Source organism: Lichenostomus cassidix, chromosome 3 (genome assembly GCF_008360975.1).
Source record: "Lichenostomus cassidix isolate B80296 chromosome 3, HeHo_3.0, whole genome shotgun sequence".
Taxonomy (NCBI): domain Eukaryota; kingdom Metazoa; phylum Chordata; class Aves; order Passeriformes; family Meliphagidae; genus Lichenostomus; species Lichenostomus cassidix.
The window spans coordinates 47,472,380-47,494,715 of record NC_139483.1 but is presented as its reverse complement, the minus strand read 5'-3'; the positions used below and the strand labels follow the sequence as shown (position 1 = coordinate 47,494,715).

The 22,336-nt window shown below is 37.5% G+C and overlaps 1 long non-coding RNA gene across 1 annotated transcript; it reads left to right on the top strand.

Moving 5' to 3' along the window:
* The first annotated feature begins 369 nt into the window (after positions 1–369).
* LOC146439640 (uncharacterized) lies at positions 370–21,907 on the top strand. The gene is made up of 4 exons (XR_014850860.1): positions 370–567; positions 988–1,018; positions 12,172–12,356; positions 17,976–21,907. It is a non-coding gene; the product is annotated as an uncharacterized LOC146439640 (long non-coding RNA).
* Positions 21,908–22,336: the final 429 nt, after the last annotated feature.

Genomic DNA, 22,336 nt, shown 5'->3' with positions numbered 1-22,336 from the left:
GGTGAATTCCAGTTCATTGAGAAGATTTAAAAGAAGTTAAAATATTATTATAGCTTACAGTATGAAATTTGCAGCTACTAGAATGACTTCACTGATAAATAAAACAAGTCGGGAGGAAGATTTGAATCTCTGGTTTGTATCCTGAATAAAGCACCAGAATAACAAGAATATGTTCTTATTAGCATAATTCAACACTCTGGAGAAACATGGCAATTGCATTTGAATCAACCCATTTGCAAGACGTTAAAGGAAACTACATCTATACAGAGGTGCATAGGACAAGGGCCATTAGTGGATCAGAGCAGCCAGGTGGTCTCTGTGAGGTGTTTATAGGGGGCTGAGAGCCAGCTCCTGTACAAGTGGTGCTCCAGCTCCGGGGCTGAGACCTTTTCTCCCAAGCCCCGAGCAATTACAGCTGGTAAATGCTGTAATTTATCTCCCCCTCCCAGGGCATGCAGCACACTGTAGCACTTTGGCTACTCCAAATTTTCCGTGGTTTCCCCTTAATCCCTGTGCATGAGACACCTTTGCCTGGGTTTAAACACATCAGGTAAGAAAGTCAATAATGTGCAACAAATACAGTGTTGGTGGCTAAACCAGGAAGGGGAGCTGGAATCTCTATTCTCCCAATTTCTCAAATTAGCTGTGAGACAGAGGAATACCTAAAGACAGAGCACTTTTTGCTGTCCCAGTTAGGGTCACATTGGTATAAGACTTAGCAGAAAAAAATGAACAGTAATCTTTTTCCTCTTATTACTCTCAATTATTAATGCCATACCTCCATGGCACTGTTTAATATTTGTGGTTTTAGTATTTTAATGTCTGATATTTTGATGATCCATGGGGTCAGATGGCTCCTTAATTAGTGCTTCCAGCTACATCTAAGCTCTGGATTGCAAAGATGTATCTAGAAGCCCACACAGGACTGCTAGGAATATTCTTTTTTTTCTGCTCTTTCTTTTTACAGAGGAGGAGGGGAAAAAAAAGGACCAGGGGTCTAGCAGAAGCCAGCCTAAAGGTAATGTTGTGTGGAAAAGAATAATGAATAAAATCTCTACATCATCACGCCTTTAAGCACAAGAAGATAAAAAGGAGCAACATTGATGAAGGCATTGTTCAGGGGGCAAACAGAGCAAGGAGGGCATGAGTTAGAAGACAGGACCAAAGAGAACAGCAAAAGCAAACTGACAGGTACAGAAAATTGAAAAGAACTCATCTATTTTTTGCAAAAGTAAACAGTCTTAAAGACAGCTGCAGGTGAAACTTCTTTTTTCAAGCTACTGTTTACTTTTATTGAAGAAAAAGCTCTATGACAATCCAAGGTGAATATGTGCAAGGTGTTATATAAAGTACTTTGAACTTTTTATGCCTCAGATTCAGATGTCCAGATGGGAGATGTTTGGTATAATGCCTTTATTTAACAGCTAGCACATCTTATGAATATGGTGTGATTTCAATTTCCTGCTGTTTGCTCACAGCACTCCCTCTACAGACTTGGCTTGAACTCATTCTGCTATCACATCGTTCTGTGTTGCAACATCAGCACTGGCTTTGAATAGTTCTGCACTTGGCATTCGCAGTAGTTATCTCTTAATACATTTTATCGAGTACCTCTCCATCAAAATCAGACGTAATTAGTTATTGGCACCCTTAGCTTGGGTACAAAAATAAATGTGCCATTTTAAGCTATTGGTTGAATATATAATCTCCATATAGAGTGCTCACTCTGAGGAAAACACGCAGTGGAAGGTCCCTGCACATATGGTCCAGGCCATGATTTAGGGCAAGTGACTTGTCCTTAGTGGAACCTACCTAAGGCAGATTATAAACAAAGGCAAAGCACCCTGTTAATTCAGCAAACCTGTTTCTAACATACAAGACTGGCCCTTGAATCAAGGTCAGGAACACAGTGTTAGCAAGTGTGGAGATAAGTAGGTGGGCCTTCTCTCTCCATCGTAATTCATTCTCCAGGTCTTTCCACTAGTAATGTCTAGTTTCAGCCAAATTAAGAAATCTGTAAATGTTGAACTGGAAAGGTAGGAAACTCTATGAGGAAGTTAGAGATGATAAAGTAAACAGGTTATTTTATTGTGTTACTTGCTCATATAAAAACGAAAATGTTAAGCTTGTAAAAGGAATTTGAAGAATGCCTGCTAGAGGAAGGAACTTTTAAATAAAACTGTTTCTCTCTGCAAGAATGTTTCTGAGAAAAACTTTCTTTGGTATTTTAAATCTCTAGCATTCAAAGTCTTACAGTATGTACCCATTCAAAATAAAAAAAAAGACATTTCAGAATTTGCTTGTATTTTGTGGTTTGTTTGGGACATGTCTAAATGTTCAAAAGTTATTTACATTATTTATTGTGTGAATAAAAAAATAGGAATAGAGCATTGAACCAAATCCAAATTTCACCTCCATCATAAACTCCCCTCTGACCCTGCAGATTCTCTTGCCTTTCAGATCTCCCATAAACAGAAAGGCAGGAGATGCTGCATCCCAAATGATAATCCCTTGTATACATCCTACATAAGTGTCATGACATGGAGTCATGATTTTTTAAAAACCAGATGCTTACTTCCTGCATGCTGCATTCCAGATGTTGCCGAATAAAATTTCACCAAATTAAACAGTAATTGGTATTTCTACAAGAAAACTTTCTCAGCTTGTCTGTGTAATAAATGAAAGCAGTTATCTTGTATTCAACAAATCATTTGTATGATTTTTTTTAAATAGGAAAGTTTTCTTACTTTTTCATTAGAAAAAATGACCTTATTTCATGTAGTACATTTGTCTAATTAATTTTTAATTTATTCAACTATTAAAGGCCAAATTTCTGCATAGTTTAGGGCTAATATTAATTTGCATACTCTAATTAATAATGACCTCTCTTACCTTACTGTGAAGTTGGTGTTTTTATTTAGCTCAGTTAATGTTAGCTTTTATTGATAAGGAAATGTGCATGCATTAATATGTGCAGATTGTATCTCTCGTAGTACAGCAATATATGCCAGGATGTGCCTGTCAAAGAGAGTCAGAAGCTACTCTTGGATACAAACCAGTATTTAAATATACAGTATACTAATAGTTACATCTTACAACAATTCTCTTGGAATAAGTGTCACTGTCAGCTGGCTGAGAGCAAAATATGAGTGAAGAGAGCGGCTCTGCGCCATCCAAACTGCAACCTGATAATGCTCTAGCTGGATGAGAGGTATCATCAAGGTCAAACCACCCATTTTGGGGAAGAGGCCTTCCTTTAGACCTCAGGATTCTACTTCATACACCTTCAAGGCTGTAGCTGTGCTTGTTGAAATGCAGCAGCAGCCCTAGAAGACTGCAGATTGTGTCTTATGATTAAACTCTAAGCTCTGCTGAGAGATGTCTGTGCTTTACAAATGTGTTAGACTTCACAGATGATCTGACCACCCAGAATGGCTTCAATCCCAAAGTGAGAGACGAAGGAATTGGAGCAGGCACAATACATCAGGTTCTCTGTCTAGAGTAAGCACAGGGCGCAGGGCTGCAATGTCATCTGCAAAAGTGTGACACATGCTCAGATATGCTGCTGCTGGAAAAAGTCATTAGTCCCACTGTGTGAGTGAAGGGTTCATTCCACAAAAAAGCACCTCTACACATGCCCCACCCACTGAGTGACTGAAATCCAGGTGGTTTTGAGGTGTGCTCAGATTCTACATCCCCAGCCCGTGCCACCTCTAACTGTATTTCTACATGCCTAAATTGTTTTCCAAGCTGAAATTAAATAGAAATACTTTATTTGTGGTTTCGTATATTGCTGGAACATTTACACAGAGTTTAATGAAGACTTTCTTTCTCTGGGGGCTACATCTTCTGTTGCTTTGTGAGGGGATTATTGAGGTAAACACTATTATTATTAAGGGGATGTAGAACAATAAGCTGCCTAATCTCAAATCTGATAGGAATTTGCTATTCAATGTTTGTGTTAATGCCATAGTATACATGGTTAGATGGCTGAAGATGAGATCCATAAGACTATGCAGTACTTTCCTAAAGGTAATGGCAGATGACAGAGCAGCTTGGGACAAAATAAACTGATTAAAAACACTGGACAAAAAAAGACTACAAAGGGGGTGTTCTGTAAGAATGACTTGAGTGCTTCTCTAATGGTGAAGATGCAACAAGTTGTGAGGAACCACCTGCTTCCTATGCTTGATTGTTGAGGGAAGAGAGTACCCCCACAACTTATCTGCTGGACCTTTCCCCTCACCACAAAAGATAACAACTGTTTTGTGAGTGGATCTCCTGTCTTGATTTTGATATTTTATATTTGATGTCCAAATCATATTTCACTTTGCACTGTTTTCTAAAGTGTTCGGGGAGAGATACTAATGTTTAGTCACAAGAGCAGGAGTGCATCTATGGTGCACCATGGTAAATCTTTCAGAAAATGATCTTATAAATGAGCCTCTTGCTTATTCTAAGTTCAGTGTGCAGTTACACTGCTTGCATCTCATGCTAACAGAATGGTTGCTTTCCTTAAACTGTCTTGTACTGACTTTCATTTTAAGTGCTGAAGCATTATCCACAAGACCATACTTGGAGCATGATGTATTTAAAAAATTGTCAGCAGCTTGTTTTGCTATAAGAACATGAGTTTTTTCATTGACTTTTCCAAGGTGACTTTTCTTCTATTAATATACTTTTTCCATCAGACCTATGGACTCTTGGCTCTCCTATTTCTGAAAGTAATATGTAGCTTGCTGAGTCAGGGAGTGGAAAGAGGAGCTTTGCCTCCCTAGGATATTGGCAGCAAATTATGGAATGATGGGCCCTGGTGTTGTCAACCAGCCATGGCAAGAACTTCTTGGCATTTGCCACTCCTTTTATTTTAAAGCTATGAGTAGTTTTAAAGCAGATCTTTTGCCTGTGTGTATCCATGGCCCTGGGTTCCTTGTGCATGCATGGAATATATAGCTGTGCATATGGCTATGGCACCATAGATCAGGTGATAGATATATACCAGTAACAAATGTGCATACTTTTAAATGTGCAAAAGAAACTTTCAAAAAGGAGTTTCTGTTCACCAGATGTCAAGACAGTGATGTAGAGAGCCAAATAGGTTCAGAAACACAGGAACTAACTTGAATCACAAACATCCTCCTTATTTTGCAGACAGATAATATTAGTTTTTATTTTCAATTTTCAGATTGATTCCTATTATCAGCTGGATTGGAAAAATAATCATGCCAAAATATGGTGTGAAAAAAACTGTTGTTGTGGCTTTCTGATCAGGAAGGCACCAGGCAATATCCAAAATCTAAAAATAAAGCTTATATTAATTATATTGTCAGCCATTAGGTCAAAGATAAAAGTATTTGGGTAAATTTCAAGTAGATGTTTGTGGGTTTCAGTTTTGCTTGAGCTATTAAGTCTAACAAGGTTCATGGATTGCTTTATAACAATTTTTGTGTTGTGGTTCTGCATAGTCTTGTCAGGTATGAGGCATTATTGGTCAGTGCAGTTTGTAATAGCAAAGCCATTAGCTTCTAAACTGGAATTAGTATTATGATACTTCCCATGTATTTTAGAGTTCATCTTCATTTTTTATTTGCCTTTCTTTTGTGTTACTTGCATAATAATAGAAGGGGGGGGGGGGGAAGAGAAGGATGCAGATACCCAATTACTTAAGCTATGTAGAAGTTGCAGACGAGACAAAAGGAGGTCCTCTTACATGTATATTTTAAAACATTTAATTTTGTTCTCCAGATGTTTACTCTTGGAACAGGTCTACAATAGTTTTCTATTGAAGTGAAGTGTGAATCTTGAAAACTGCTGACTTGACTAGTAATTTCTCTTCAGTCCAGTCTTAAATGTCTGGACATCATTTGGAAATTACTTCAAAGATTTTCATCTCTCACAACTCATATTTTCTATTGCTAGCAAACACTCATGCAGCTACAGCTTGGCTCTGAAATTTTGGTTTCTTTTGCACTCTCTGTTTTCCCTCTTCCTCTATTTCATGCAGTGAAATGCTGTGATAGCTCCATGGCATAGCAAGGGGTTGTGATTCTGTGTCAGAGCCTAGAAGTTCATCCATGAGTAGTCTCACATCAGAGTCCTGCTCACTTGTGCACCTGTACCTTCACAGCTTTCTGAAAATTAAATTTCTTAGCAGCTTTCTGCTAAGTTCTAAAGAAAGGCAAGTAAGACCCTACTGGATAATGTGTTACTCCTTGGAATCAAGTGAAAGATCCATTATTTATATGCTCGGGGTATTTTTATAAGAACTTTAAAGATGTAAATATGATAATTAGTTGAAAACACAGTCAATAAAAACAGACTAGAACCAACAACCATCCCTCAAAATATGACTAATTAAACAGACGACACTGTGCAGATGAAGAATCTGCTGAACACCCTTTCAAGCTGTGGGTCTAACATAAAAAGCTTCCTGAAATATGCATATATATTTATATATGTATATATACATGAGAAGACAATAATGAAGATGGTTGCCATTAGCATTTAACCCCATACAATTCAAAGAGCTTATCTGCTTCAGCTGTGTTTCATAGCCTTGATAGGTTTGTGCGGTCTGTGATCCTTTTTCAGCCTGATGCCTTGTTAAGCAGTCCTTTACAGAGATCCTAAATTGATGGTAGATGTTACTAGTTTGGAGCAATGACATTTTTCTTTTGTGGAAATAAGTACGTGAGGACAAGAGCAAGGGCAAATCGCCTGAAGGATGGGCAGCATTCAAGAATAAAAACTGCTCAGAAGCATTCCAGCATTATTTCTGCCTCTTTCCTCTTTGAGTAACTATCATGGAAACAGCTAGATTGTATTTAGAAATTGATTTTAAAATAAATCTTTTATTTCCCCTGGAATTACTGAAGATATATTAAATTACATTTCAAAGGAGTTTAACATGCTCAGGTTGCCTTACTTTTGGAATATACAGGCTCTGCTTAGAATATAGCAGCTCTTTCAAGCCAACATGTTATTCAATTGCCTGGATGTGATGCTGCAAAAATATGCTTTCTCTCTTTCTAACTCTCTGTAGATATTTATTTCAGTAATATGAGCTAGGGGTTTTATATATTTCACCCAGTCAAGAAACCTGTGCTTTTCCTCTATTAGAGTATTCATTTTTCAGGTGATTATTTTCCATTTCAAAGATCTTGAAGCTCTTTTTTTCAGGAAAGGCCAGCATGGAACTGTAGGGGTCCCTTAAACTCATTTTGAGAAAGTAAATGGTATGTTGACTTTGCACTGGCCTTTGGCAGATGGGCAAATTCTACCTTCACTTTCAACTTTTGATTTATAAAACACATTTTTCAAATGTTGTAAGGCACTCAGGCCTAAAAATGAAGGTCTTATATTTTCTTTAAAACCAAGCAGATCATTGAAGAATTAAATAATTCCTCAGTGGTTGGTATTTTTTTTTTTTTACAAGGCAGTGAAGAGGCACATTTCTGCAATCAGGTGTGGCTGCAGCCATCCCTACCCGTGTGCACACACTTAGTGCTGCAGCACTGGTTGGAAGAAAGCCTTCTCACATCCCTTCCTTCTTCCTCTTGTCACTGTGCTCCAGAGTAGGGAGGACAGCTTTGCTCTGCCAGGTGGAAATTCAGGTCAAATTCTTTCTCCCACTGGTTTAACCTTGTTCTGGATTGTCCTTTCTAAATTGGTAATCGACAGTCATGGATCCTTCTGTTTTTCCTTATTGAACCAATGGAGCTCCAGAATAACTCTCTGACTTCCTGCAGCCTACAAACTGCAGCTGACAAGGACCTTGTTACAGCCCAACTCCCTCTAGCTGTGAAGATGGTGTCCTCTTGAATACTGGGGAGGAAGAAAGGCAATAAAAATAAAAAGCTTTGAGAAAGAAAAACTCAGCCTGTTGTAATCCTCTCAGAGCTCAATCTGTAACACAGTGTATGGGGATTTCTGTTGTCAGACCCTGTTTGCAAACAACAGGATTTACACATGTAGTTCCCACGATACCACTTTCAAAATTGTTCTCTTTATGATTTCGCTCTAGCAACATCAGTTCAGAGTTTATAAAAATTACTCGCGGAATAAAAATCTTCTGGGAATATCAGTAGTGCTTTGCCACTTTACTGTCTTTTAAAAATAGCTGTCTCAGAAGAGAGTTCTCCAGCTTCTAACACTCTCTGTCACTTTCCTCCTTTTCCTAAGTAAGTGCTTTCCATTCCATTTCTCTGAGTTCACATGTTGGTTTCTGAAACTAGCTTGTCCCCCTCCATTCACTTGAATATAAGATTTTTTTTTCTGTTTATACAAATATTTTTTTCAAATTCTAACCCCAGTTTTCTTAGGCATTTATGAGAACTGATCAAAAGAACTGTACCAAAAATGTAACTCAGTGAGGTTGATGGTAATGTTATAGAAAATAATGCTTATGTTTGCTGATTTATTTTTGTGTTTAATTGACATTTGGAGTTTCTACTTTCTTCAGTTAGAACCACTCCCTTTAAAATTTAAAATAATATGAACATGTGAAATAATCTTGTTTCTTTGATATTTGTTGATAGAATGCTTTGCAGTAATTCTCTGAGCCAGTGCTTTCCTGTCAACTTAAAACATGCACATAACTTTTTCTGACAAAACCTTTTTCTTTTTATTTATTCATCTTTTCTACACATATGACCATTTAAGCCATTCCATTTCTACTTGTTCTGAAGAGAGAGCATATGAATGACAAGAAAGAATAGTAAAAATTGCTGCCTCTTATGGGTTATAGGTTGGCACTGGGCCAAGAGGACAGGATGTCTGAGGCTGTAAATAGCACAGGAATAGTGGAATTATTCCCCCGTATCATACTAATATGGTCCAGAGGAGTCAACAATCACCAACAGGTACTAATTGCTGGCAAAAAGTGAAGTGGTGAAAGTGGTTGCCCAGAACTTTCTGCCCTGAGCCACCATCCAGGGGACTGCGTGACTAGGATTGAGTGTCCAGGGATGAAAATGCCCAGGTCCAGCTTCCTTCTCCTTGCAAGGCCATGTGGCAGTCCTGACTAAAAATCTGGATACTGAGTGAGAAAACCAGGCAGCTCTGGTTATGATGGTGACTTAGGGCAGATTTTGATGAATGGAGACAGGTAAGGGATTGTACACATATGGGTTTTCTAGCTGCCTCAGGATGTATCTAAGCCATGAGTATGGCTTGAGTTTTGCTTTGGGACACTCACTTTTGTGCTTGAATGCTCACAGAGCAAGGGACACTAAACAAATTAATGTTATAAGCATTATAGTGTATTTTAGCTGAAACAAACCCAAGGCATTTCTAGGAAAACAAGCTGGAGCAGTAAATCGTAGAGAATCTCATAAATGTAGATTAAATGCCCAAGGCTTAACATTTACTTATTCTATCTCCTCTCTCTTTTTTCTTTCTTTTATTTTTCACTTCTCCAAGCAAGACTTCATGTGAAGCTTTATAGCATATAATAAATTTTCTTTAAGCCAATAATTAACTTACATCTGGCTAATACATCTTGTAGAATGATAGCATGGAGCTGCTGACATCACCTTAGGAGGACATGGTTATGGCGTGTTGCTTGAGGTTGGGATAGAGTTTATAAATCTGACTATCCCTTCAAATTAAACATATTAAATCTTGCTTGTAGGGGAACAGGTATGAATATTTAAACAACTTAATGCATTGTTGAATCCATTTAGAGGTCTGTTATGAAACCCAGTACATTTATAAGGTGTTCTACCACTGGTGGCAGTCTCTGAGCTCACAGCTCCCTGAGTCTGATTGATAAATGAGCCCTTAAAAACAATTTTAAGACAGATGCAGAATAGTTTTTATTATTGAACTCCCATAAAATATTCAACAGTTGTTGTTAGCTGGATTTACAGAGGTTTTGTGTGATATGAAAAGCTTCTGATAAAGAGAGGCAGCATGGAAGGTGGCTGAATTTTACAATCAGACAGATTATTTGATTCTCATTGGAAATGATAGTCTTGAATGATAAAAAGAACTATTTTAAGATGTAGAACACTTCCACTGTTCATTATTTACATGGAACAACAAAACCCCAACTCATTCATTACCAGCAGTTTGTAACAGAAAGTATAAACAATGCAGCTGAAAAGGAAAAACATTGGAATTACCATTTCTATTTCAAGCACCGGAGCAGCATTAAACAAATCTTCACCTTGTTTTCATGGCTTCTTATATAGCTGATTCCTTCCCTAACTTCTCCAGAAGACGCCCTTTCCTTGAAACATCAGAAGTGGGGAGAATGTCTGATATGCCTAAAAAATGCTTTAGAAAGTTAGTGATTTTAGAAGTCTCCTTGGCACATTGATAACTGAGAGATGCTGAGTGAGAAGCAACATTAGCTAAACTTCAGTTTAACTGATGTTTTATATTTTATTGTCAGGCTTATATTTTTCTCCATATGACACTAAAAATTTCTTTGTGAACAGTTTGTGCAGATCTAGGTCTTATTCTCTGTATTGTCAGTGCCAGGTCTCAGGAGGGGTCAGTTAGAAATTTATGGTTGTTGCTCTGTGAAAGCCAGGAACACCAGCTATGGATTACTTTCCTAATAATCTTTTCCCCAAAATTTGCAATAGTCTTGACTTTGTTTCCTTTCATTGTGCCATATGACCACTATTGTATCTTTTCTTGTTCCATTATGAATCAGAACCCAAAAGTGGAGAATTTTTGTTTGGTTGTTTTTTTATTCAGTGCACCACAGACCCACCACAGCAGCTCTGTCCTCCCACACAGTATTTTAGTAGGAGAACAGTTCTCCTCAGTAAGATGAGTCATCCTGCAGTTCGTTTTTCTCTTTGTTTGGGTTTTTTATTTTTGGGGGGAAGGTGTTCTTATTTGTGCTTAATTCAAACACAAAGAAAAGGCTTATCCCTCACTCCCAATTTTTTTTTCATTTTGGAAAGACAGTGGAAATGATACATTCTGGTATGGAAGAAACTCAGGTTATTGACTGATAAAATAACATTAAAATTGGAAATATAAAAATTAGATTTTTTTTCTCTAGGTGAACATGGTGAGGAGAAAAACTTAAAATATAAAGCAATGGAAATCTGGGCCTGCACCTGCATGCTAACTTCTGAAATCTCCACTGACCACAGAACTTACATTCCTATTGAAATATCAATTCTATGGAAATAAAGATACACAGAAAGAGATTACTGTTGTACTCTAGACTCATTAAATTTTTTATGGGCTTTTGTGAGGTGGAGCATTCTAAATAGAATATATTCAGTATCCACTGTTTCATATGTGGAGATAAAAAGACTAGGAATTTCAGCTTGCAATTTTTAAAAACAATTACTAGAAATAATAATATTAATCATCATTATCATCATCAGTGGTTTGCTGTTAATAACTAGTAGCACTATTGAAAAAGTCTTTGTTCCAAGTACAGAGGAACTGTGGAGCCCTGGGAGACCCTACAGATGAGAGCCCTGAGGGTGGAGGAACAATAAACACCAGTGTTCAACCTGGAAAACTAAGTAATGGACCTAACTGATACTTAGAAACTTCACTTTACAAACAGCTCAAAAAGGATGTATAATTTTTGTGATGAGAAAAGAAAAGGTCCATTAATTAGGTCAACAAGAGTTTTAAAATGACCGTGTTTCTGCACAGGTGAAAAAATAGCCATTTTAAGCTTAATAGTAACAAGAATTCCTCCACATTAGGTACTTGTTCTCATATCTTATACAAAGCTTTCTAATATTAGATTTATTTCATTATTGTATAGAATTGATAAATGTAGGGAATGTTTTATTGGTTTCTAAACTTTAGTAGTTATAATTATTCTTTCTCTCTCTTTAAGATTGTGTCTATTTTCCTTGCAAACATTTCTCTTCCTGTCCTTGTCTTTTGTTTTAAAATTGCAGTTTATTATTTTCTTTCTGAGAATGCAAGAAGTATCATATACAAACAGCAGAAACTTTAATGAAATCCAGATGATGTATAGAAAAATAAAATATGAGAAATGGACAGAACAATGACAAAGCACCCTGTAAATCTGTATAGAATATCTGCCATAGATGTGGGAAACAGCCAAAGCCATAAGACATATATCTTGGCTTGTAACTTGATTAAAACACTGATGGCAAAAATCTGCTCTCATAGCTGAACAATGATTTTCTTTACATTGGTGTTTTTTGTTCACTACAGAACCAACCTTTTCACTGGTGTCAGTGCAAGAGCCTCACTTTGAGGGCTGCACATCGAATTTGGGGGTTCTGATGGTTTTGTTTGTGAGGAAGAAGATGCCATGTTCATCTGTACAATAATGATGACTCCTTTGGAAGCACACACACACACACACAAACCCAAGCCTCCCCTCTTCCTGAAACCAGGTACTTTGTCAGCTTTTTTTTCCTCTGGTTCTGGGATTTTTCTCTCAATACACTGGATATGCCAAATGTAAATATACGTCTAATGAACAGGGTGTGCTGCATCCAATTCCTGCTCATACCTGATGGACTGGAAGTTCAGAGACATACTCTGGTATCCATGGTACTGTAACAGAGTCAGTCTCCTATGGTATAACATTGAAAACCTTGTTGGTATCCTTGTGCCTTCCTTTCACTTTCTGTGGCATGAATTTAATGATACAGGCCATTTTTCATGAATGGTTTTACAAAAGAGCTCCTCTATTTCCAGGTTAATAATCCCTTGGTGTAAAGGATAAATATCCTAAGTGCTTTAACATCCCCTAACTCTGACTGCCTTGAAGCTGGCTGTGCCAATCAGTGAGAAGGATTCAATTTTCTTTTAAATTATTAACTTAAAAACACTGGGAAATAATTGCTGACCCTTGGGATTGGTTTCATTTTTTTACGGCCTAATTCTTCAATCTTAAGCATGAAAAAAGTCCTTCCCTAAATCTGTATGTGTGAGTGAGAGCCTGAGGATCTGGTCTCCAGCCATTTGAAACAGTTAATCTGACTTGTCACTCAGCTGTTTTACCTTTGTTTTAGCTGAGAGCATAATTGCAAGCAAAGCCTTTCTGGGACCATCTGACTTCCTCAAGTGAGGAAAACAGTCAAATCTGTCTTACTGAAAGTGGAATGATATCCTTTAGAGATTACAAACAATATCATCTTTCTGATGTTTAGCTCTTCTCTTTTCCATGTAGGAAAGTGGCAGCAACAGCAAATACATTCAAGAGACAGGAAAGGATTTTCCACAAGAGATGGCAGGGGTCTTCTGCTGCTCACATCTCTTGTTTTTGCATACTAATCTCCATAACAAACTGTGCTTGATTCTGCTCTTGTTGATATCAGTGACAAAACTCCCACAGATTTTAGTTGGAACAGCATCAAACCCTATTTTGCTGATGGTTTGAATGAAAAACTGTATTTTGTTCTAAGTTTCATGTATAATTTCTTGTTCCCTTTCTTTCACTGCCTCTTGTCTAGAGGCATGGAGACCTTGTAGGAGCTTATTTTATAATATACCTTTTACTGCCATGGCAGCAAATTACAATGCCAAAGTCCCTAAGACTTTATTGTTACAACTCACAAAAATCTGCCAGAAAAAGATTCCACTAAATTTCACTGAAGGCATATGACAGATTCCGAGGAACGGCGTGAAGAAAGAACAGTCTGATTCTCTGCACGTGTTTTCTACTCCTCCATTTTCTGTTTGAGGAACCTTTGGTCTTTAGAAACTATTAAATCATTTTCCTGTGCCTAATATTGTTGGAAAATACTGTTGGAAAATATGCCAGAATATGGCACCACTCAAAATTCCCTCTTACCTAAATGTCAAATTGATGCTCCTACTGTCACAATTTTTGGGGTCATTTATCATGGCTCCTGCAGGGAATCTAGCTTCAACTATTAGTACCACAGCAACAACTGTAAATACTCCATCACAGGAAAAGCCACAAGCCTCAATTTCACAGCTGCAAGGTAGGAGGGTGCAAAAACATCCCTGTACACATTGCTGCACAGACTATCCTTCAAGAACTCTTATGCTGCTTAAAAGAAGGACATAAATTCATATATAAACAACATGTGGGAGGTACAGCAGCTTCCTGTTTCCTCTGCAGAAGAAGTTCTATGGGAACCTCATACCTTTAATTTTTAAACTAGACTTGCAAGGAAAATCCTTACTATGTTATGAGCCCTATTGGCTGAACAAGTCTGATTTCTCCAACTTTTTTCTATATAGAAAAATTCCTGTAAGATGGTTAGTACAAGGTGAATAGGTTTTTCTCACTAATATGAGTTATGTTAATGAGAAAATGTTTTTTCTTTAAAGTATGAGTTTTCTCACTAACATGTGCCTTTATTTTACAGAACAGCAATAGGTGAACAGTGATGACAGTCATTCTCTGAGCAGCATTTGAAGAATGATTTCTAAATCCATGTTTCAATGTTTTTAAGCTAGAAGTACCTTTCTAAAGATTAGGTTGATCTAATTTAATTCATGTAATATAATCCATATTACTGTAACCTAATTTAATTTAAAATTAGATTAAATATATAGACAATTTTTACAAAGGTGTTAATGCAGAAATCCAATGAGAAACCTCTGCTCCAGAAAAAATTTACTGTGCAGATAAGCCATTTGATACAGACAAGTGACCATGGAGTGACTGAGTGGGTGCAGCAAGCTACCTCTGCAGTCACAGATCTGCACACATCGTTATATTGAGCCTGCTGCAAGATGAAATGTGTTTTCTTAGCTCATGGAAAAGGTGGTGTAAGGTCATGCATTTAAGCTGCAGTCAGGGTAGCAGGGAGACTGAAAGATGCACATAGTGTCTGGCAATGTGATTTGACTGAAGATCAGCTCAGCCCCAGTAACAATTGTGTGGCCACCACCCTGACATCTGCAGTGTTATTTTATTTCACTGTATGTATGTATTTGCCTTTATTTTTCCTCTGAACTGAATGGAACTGTAAAGGGCCAACAGCTCAGAAAAACCCCTCTGAAATTAAGTAAATTGAATTTTAACTGGGCTCTTCTGGACTTTCCAGTGAGGAAGTATTTTCTGGGGAATTCTGTAACTACTCTTTTTTGCCAATTACCTAAATAAGACTTGGAGTTTACATAGCTGGTGCCTTGCATGTTCACAGCCATGTGGGAGAAATTTCCTACTGCTGGTTTTAATGACATGTGAAGACATAAGTTAAAACATTTATGAGATGTTTTCTCCATGCTCCAGGGAAAAAAACTCCCTTTTTTTTTGTCTTTTGTTGTTGTTTTTTTTTTTATTTCAAGATTAACTTTCACACAAGGGATCAAAAGAAATTCTCTCAGCCTCATAGCCTGAGAACTGCAGCAGCTAGACTGAAAGACTTAGTAAAATAAACAAAAGCACAACAGACTGCAATTTAGCAAGAGATTTCGAATTATAGGGACAATTGCCAACAGCTAATCTTTTATTTAGTTAGAGCTGGCTTCCACCCCAGCTGGTTACAAAACCATGTCCAAGGGTTCTGAATAATGTGCCAAGGAGATTTGAGGTCTGTCAACACTAGTCTTCTTTCAGGGTTGACCATGCAAGAATTAGAACAGAATTCTGCGAAGAAAGTTATTCATGTAAAATAAAAGTAGTCAAGGCAAAAGGAGATGAATTGCCTTACTGAGGGGGTATTGACAAAGGCTAAACGTTCAGTGCATGGAAATCATCTACAATTGTAGATGATTTGGAGCTGTTAAATTATTCTTTCATATCTGTCCTCCTGAAGCATCTCCACCTATTACATTCATTCCATACTGCCTTGTTATGGGTTTCTTACTCTGTGCCTGGGAATGATCTGTGAGGTTTCTCATGCCAGGATGGTCTGCTTTGTGCACAAAGTTAGTACAGCCCAGACCATGCAGAGAGTTCAGGAGAGGAAGGGAAATGGAGAAGGTGGAGACACATTGAGAGAAACTCATAGAGTCATTTTTCTGTGGTGAAGGAGAAGTTGTGAGGGAAGGAAAAGATGGGATTCTCAGTTTGCACATCTTACTAATAAGGCAGCAAAATTGTAGAAAGAACTTAGGATCTGTTTGCACTTTGCAGTCCAGTAATGCTGAAAGACAGCCACGTTAGTCATGGAGCTAAAAGCAGGAGTAAAAGCAGCATTGTGCTGTGCCCAGAATAAATAGGACTGTTAAGAAAATAATGAGCCCTGGTGGAACTTGATGCTGATGTAGCTATGGTACCCCCAGGCCAAGCTAGTATTTCACTGAACATACTCTTATTAATCTCTAGGAGGTTCTTAAATGTGAAGTTTGCTCAATGAACTGGAATAACTAGGAGAATAGATAACAAGAAAATTAATCTCTTTTGCTGTACAAAACAGAATGCATGTCTGGCTGATGCTGCAGTTAAGTCCACCTTAAAACCTTTTGTATGTGCCCTACACTAGGCAGCCACCCAGCAGATCCTGTTTCTCAGAGTGCTGTCTGATGCCTCCATACTGGTCCACCTTCTGATATGGTTCCCAAATTTGTATTTCTTTTCTGTAATCTGGTTAAATCCTTTGGGATCACTGTTTTCAGTGGGCATCCACTATCATTTAGGTGAGGTGAGTTGGAGAGTGTGAAATGGAGGAGCTTAAAGGAATAAATTGCAGGTAGGGAAAGCGTGCTTAAAACCAGCCTGGTGCTAAAGCTGCTAAACAGTTATGTAAATAGTTGGATGGGCAAATACAAGCCTTGAAGTAGTAGGATATTAGGAGACTACAGAACCTTGAATTATTCCACTCAGATTTTATCTTAAATTTCACTAGAATAATTAGAAGCAAGATCAGGCTTTTGCATCAGGATGTTGAGTTAGACTCAATGATATTGATGTGTCCTTTCCAACTCAGTATGTTATTCTATGATTCTTTGAAAATGGGTAAACATGCAATGAAGATTTACCTTAGAATTTGGGACAGATTCTGTGTAAATCCAGAGTTAGAATTTATATTAGGATTTATCTATCTCTGCAGAACTGGCCCCCCTTGTAATTATTCATTCCCAAAGCCCCAGTAAATTAACAGCTTTTATGAATTATCTGCTGTGTAATAAACAGTGCTGGAAATCTGAAGAAAATTAGTTTGTAAACATAGACAAACTGAAAGGTCACCATATTATCCAAAAGATGTTTTACAATTAGAAGTAATTTGCTACTTGATAAGAATTCCTCCAACACCTGTTAGTAACAAAGACACAGAGTAAATCTATTGCTGAAAGACTTGGAGAGTTGGTAACACTGCTTCTCTTTCTAAAGGGAAGGGTCAGAGGGCTGCTTGGCTTAGCAGAGAAGAAGGAAAGTGCTTGTGAAAAACTTCTTGACATGCAAAACTCCCTCCTTTTCTACAAGCAGATCAAGTCCAGACTCTACTATGTGAATATGTGGCAATATTTGTGAAATGTGCTCTGGTGTCAGAGGACTCTCATGTCCACTCTTTTGAGGAATGTGTGATGTACTATGATACTAACTGTCTGTGGGGATACAGCAGAAATGCAGCAGTTAGGGCTCAATGAACTCACATTTCTGTAAAACCAGTTGTCAGGGAAAATCCAGCACTTGGCAAAAAAAATTGTTGAGGCACCATGGCACAGTTCTGTTTTGTGCATCTGCCAGCCGTGCATCTCAGCTGTGACATTCTGCCCACTAGAAAGGCTAAGCCATTCTGGTGGAATTAAGTAATTCCCCAATATCTAAAACACCTTGAGAACTCGGGAGTCAAGTCCTCAGCTGATGTAATGAAGGATTGCTGCATTACTATGTCTGGAGCTCTTGTTCCCCAAGCGAGCTTTGTTTTTTATTATAGCAATGGGAAGATTTTTTTTTTTTTAATAGGTGGCAATTCTGTGTGAGCTCTGAATTTTATTTGTAATTTATGGTATGGCTCACCTCTAAAATCACCTCTCGAGAGTATAATTGGAGTTCTTCCTGCAGAAGCATTGGCTTAGCTATATTTTCCCCCACTGTTCAGCTCAGTAATGTATGTCACTGTAGTCACTGATTCCCTTCTCAGGTGACCATCCTTATCGGGAAAACAACCTGTACAGCATATAGGAACACTCAGAAAGGACGTGAAGCCTTCACTGGAGACTGTACACATCAAGTTAACATTGAAAGGACATACATATTTTATGAGACAGACTTTTGCATAAGCAGAATAAATGAGATTTTTCAGAAGAAAGGAACATCTGGTGCCAGATGAAAATGCTGTGGTTTTAAATTTTGTTAAACTGTGATGTCTGAACAAAATATACGACAGTCATAAAAAAATTACCTGGAACCTGTTTAACTGAAAAGTGGGATGGAATCCCAGTTTTTCATTCTAGGTATTTAGTCATTAGAATTTTTCAGCAAATTTTGTGTATTATATTCTATTATTCTTTAGGACAATGTGCAACTTCTTCTCCCAGGTAAGATCTATAACATCTTGGCTTTTATCAGGCTTATATATCTTTGTAGCAGACACCTCAAAAGCAACAGATTAGGTGTATCTGGATTACATTGATTCAAGACCACAGGCAGTGGGGAATAAAGAAGAATTAAATTTGCATAAAAGAGAGAAGAACATACAAAATAAAGTGACATTCTTATGCATTTTTTCTGGCTCATTTCTAGAATAAAGGAAAAAAAATTAGAAGGTGATTTTCATACTCCTACTAAGCCTTGGAACATATCCCTAGACTGCTGCCAGAGGGTAGGAAAACACTGAAATTTTCCATTCTGATTTTCCTGCAATGACAAGGAACTAGTGGAAATGGAAGTATTTTAATGATAAATGATTAAATTATCATTTCTTCCATATCCCTCTCTGACTCCAACAAATTCCCATATGGATAAGACCATTAAAAAGGAATTGGGATTTCAGTATATGGGGTTTTCTCTTTGAATACTGATCATAATGTGGAACACAAGAATAGGAAGGAGGAATGAGTTGAAGCAAGATTTGAGGTGGTACTTCACATGAAGCACTGGAGTGTGTCAGTCATATGTTATTACTGGTGAAAAAAACAGTTTCATCAGCTGGAAGGACAGCTTGAAGATATGAGTAAAATCTTCATGTCTAGCTGGAACTACCTTGGAAACAATAAGGAACAGTTTTTACCTTTGCCTTTCTATGAGAGGGGGCTGGGAATAAATATAAGCCCAAAATATTAAATATATTCAAGTATGCTTTGGCTGTCAATAACACCACGAGTGATACTGCTAGGAGAAAGATGTAAGAAAAACAGGTTCTACTGCTTCCCACATCTATAGCTTGGATATAAGACTCTAGGTTTTCCAGGTTTTTTTCATTTATTGGAAGAAATCAAAGTCATCAACACTGAAAGTAAAGGAATTGAAAAGTGATACGATAAGAGACGTTTTCCGAGATAAGATGCCTTTCAGTGAGAATCACTGCTGAATGAGTTCATTGCTAAACTAATTTCATGGCTAAATTCTCTCTAAAAGAAGTATTCTATTGATCAGATAGAAAATTGAGAAGCTGTTGGTCAGGACTTCAGATTAACAGTTAAATTTTAAATTATTATTATTACTATGACTATTAATATTAGTACTATTATTATATTTGTTTTAAATCATAAAGATTATTTCTTCAAACTCCTATCCTTTGATAACATTACTCAAAATTCCAAAATGTTCAGGTAGAGTATTTAGCTTTTTTATAACACTACTTATTATCCCTAAGTTTTCAGGAAAGTTCAATCGGCATTTTAATCACTTCTGCTCTCTGTTTTATTCCCTCAACATAAGAAATTTAAACTATGCTTCTGCTCATATCACTTTATGATTATTCCCTCTTCAGTTTGGCACATATGGTATTTCACTTCTTTGATTGGCTTTGTTTACACTCCTGTGTTTTCTGCACTTTTTGGATTAAAGCCCCCAATTCTTCCAATTGGATTTAAATAAAACTTCTCCTGGCTTCAGCAGAGGGGAAGCTCCTTTCTCAGATGTATATTAGGAACCATGAGTGAGATGGATTTCCACTGCCTGCAGCTTAATCCTCTATCTTCTTCAGTGTAATGGCAGTAGATTATTCTTTTATCAATTGTATTTTAGCCAAATTTAGTATAATTTAGTCAAATTTTAAGTTCTCTTTATTGTTACAGAAGTCTTTGAGAAGGACTTTCATGCAGGTTTATAACTGAGATGCAAGAAGTTCAACGTCAAATCTTGATGTGAATCTGATGCCTCACCCCTCTGCATCGAAAATCCATAATTCACTAGTTATTTAAAATTCCTCTTTTTTCAGAAGCAATTATGACTTTTAGGGCATGTGTCTCATTGACCTTTAAGGTGCCATAAGCAAGGCTAGTTCTCACTGCTTCTGCACTCTGGGCAAAGAATTTCTGTATTCCCACAGTAAATTGGGAGCTACAGTGATCAGTTATTATTAGTGCCTAATTCACTTTAGAAATGTTGTCTGTCTGGTCCTGCCAGCTATCTGCAGTTTATTCAGAAGTTAAGTCAGCCTCAGTCTTCTGCAACTCACAGCTTTTCTAAAAAGAAGTAAAATTCTTCAGTAATATTATTTATTAAATACTTTTGGGTACTGGACCCTTTTAGTATGGCCCTAGAAGAAGGTGGATAAAATATGCAGATCTTTTCCAGACAGTGCATTGTAAATCAATGAGAAATTAGATGCTTGAGACAGGAATTTTTGCTTGAAATTCTGTGGTCTGTATAGAGTGGGATGTCAGACTGGTTGTTTACTAAGAACTTTTGGATTTTTTTATTGTATGAACAATGCAATATTCACTGACCCAAATTTCAGCAGTAAGAGTGATCTCATTATACCTAGACAACAAAAGGCTGTGTTGTTTTGTCATAGCTGTTAATTCTACATGCACCTTATGCAAAAGAAATAAAATATTTTATCATGAGAATTCTATTTTTATACCATTTTCCAGGCAACTTTACGTGCTGTTTAAACATTTGCTAAACTTACCAAGGCAAGAAACGACAACAATTGTAGAGGAACAAAGCTGACTCTGCCCTATGAATTTTAATCTGAGTGTGATATAAAGTACCTCTTCACTTTATTCTTCAATCTTGTGCCAGTGATGTCATGCACCACAAACCAGACTTACTGGATTATGAATTAGCAGACCTGCAAGCATATCCTGACAGGAGAATTAAATAGTCCAGATAAAATTGCTTTCAGCCCTACACCAGCAGAGAAGGAGAAGAACACAAAGACTTCTGTGAAGAAGGTTGACTCAAAGCACCTTATATCTGTACCTAATAGTATCTCTGCACCCAGTGATGTAGACTATCACTTTTTGCTTTTGGAGATATGAATCTTGCTTAACATGCCCTGAATATGTGAAGTTATTCACGTGGTAGGCTCAGAACCAGGACACAGAGCTGCCATATCTGAAGTGAGACAGATCTCATGTCAGGTTTCAGCTTAGTTATGTATGCCATATTTGTACTTTCTGGATTTCCTGTGGTTTCTAATAAGTAGAATCACTGATGTAGGCAGTACCCTTTACCCTCAATTTCCCTTTCCACTAAGCATCTCTTTCCAGGATTTTTCTTTTGCCATTACTGCTCACATTTTGAATAGTATTATGGCGACAAAAGCAATCAAAGCCATGGAGAGAGCTAAGAAAGTTATTTAAATCATGTTTGACTCAATGGATTTCAACAAAGATCCTGCTGGAACTGGTCTGTGAATAACTACAGCACTAGGAAATGTGAAAGGCTTTAAAATGCCACTTTATGTTATGTATAACAAACTGGGTAATGATTTCCCCCATTTCTGTGTCACCCGAAATATGAATGGGGGCCTAATCATGCATGGCAGTCCTATGTTTCAAAAATGTCAAAAAAGAGAGCATGAATGAGGAGTAAATATTAAAATTCAGCAACATAAAATGATAGGGCAAAATGAGAGACACACCACTGCCTTACTGTTGGCAGCTGCACTAAGGAGTCATAGAATCCCACAATGGTTTAGGTAAGAAGAAGTCACAAAGATCATCTAGTTCCATCCCCTCTGCCATGAGCAGGGATACCTTCCACTTGACCTGGTTTTTCAAAGGCCCATCCAACTTGGCTTTGGACAATTCCAGGGACTGGGCATGCACAGCTTTTCTGGGCAACTTGCCCCGGTGCCTCAGCACCCTCACAGTGAACAGTTTCTTCCTACTACCTAATCTAAACCTAAACCCTTTCACTTTGAAGCCATTACCCCTTGTCCTATCACTGCATGACCTTGTAAAAAGTCCCTCTCCAGCCCTCTTTAACCTCCCTTTAGGTGCTGGAAGGTGCTGCAATTGCTTGTATGTGGATGCCTCAATTGACATCTCCATATATCTCTACTGATCTGTATTGACATCAGCCACAAAGGAAACCCTGTGGCTATTT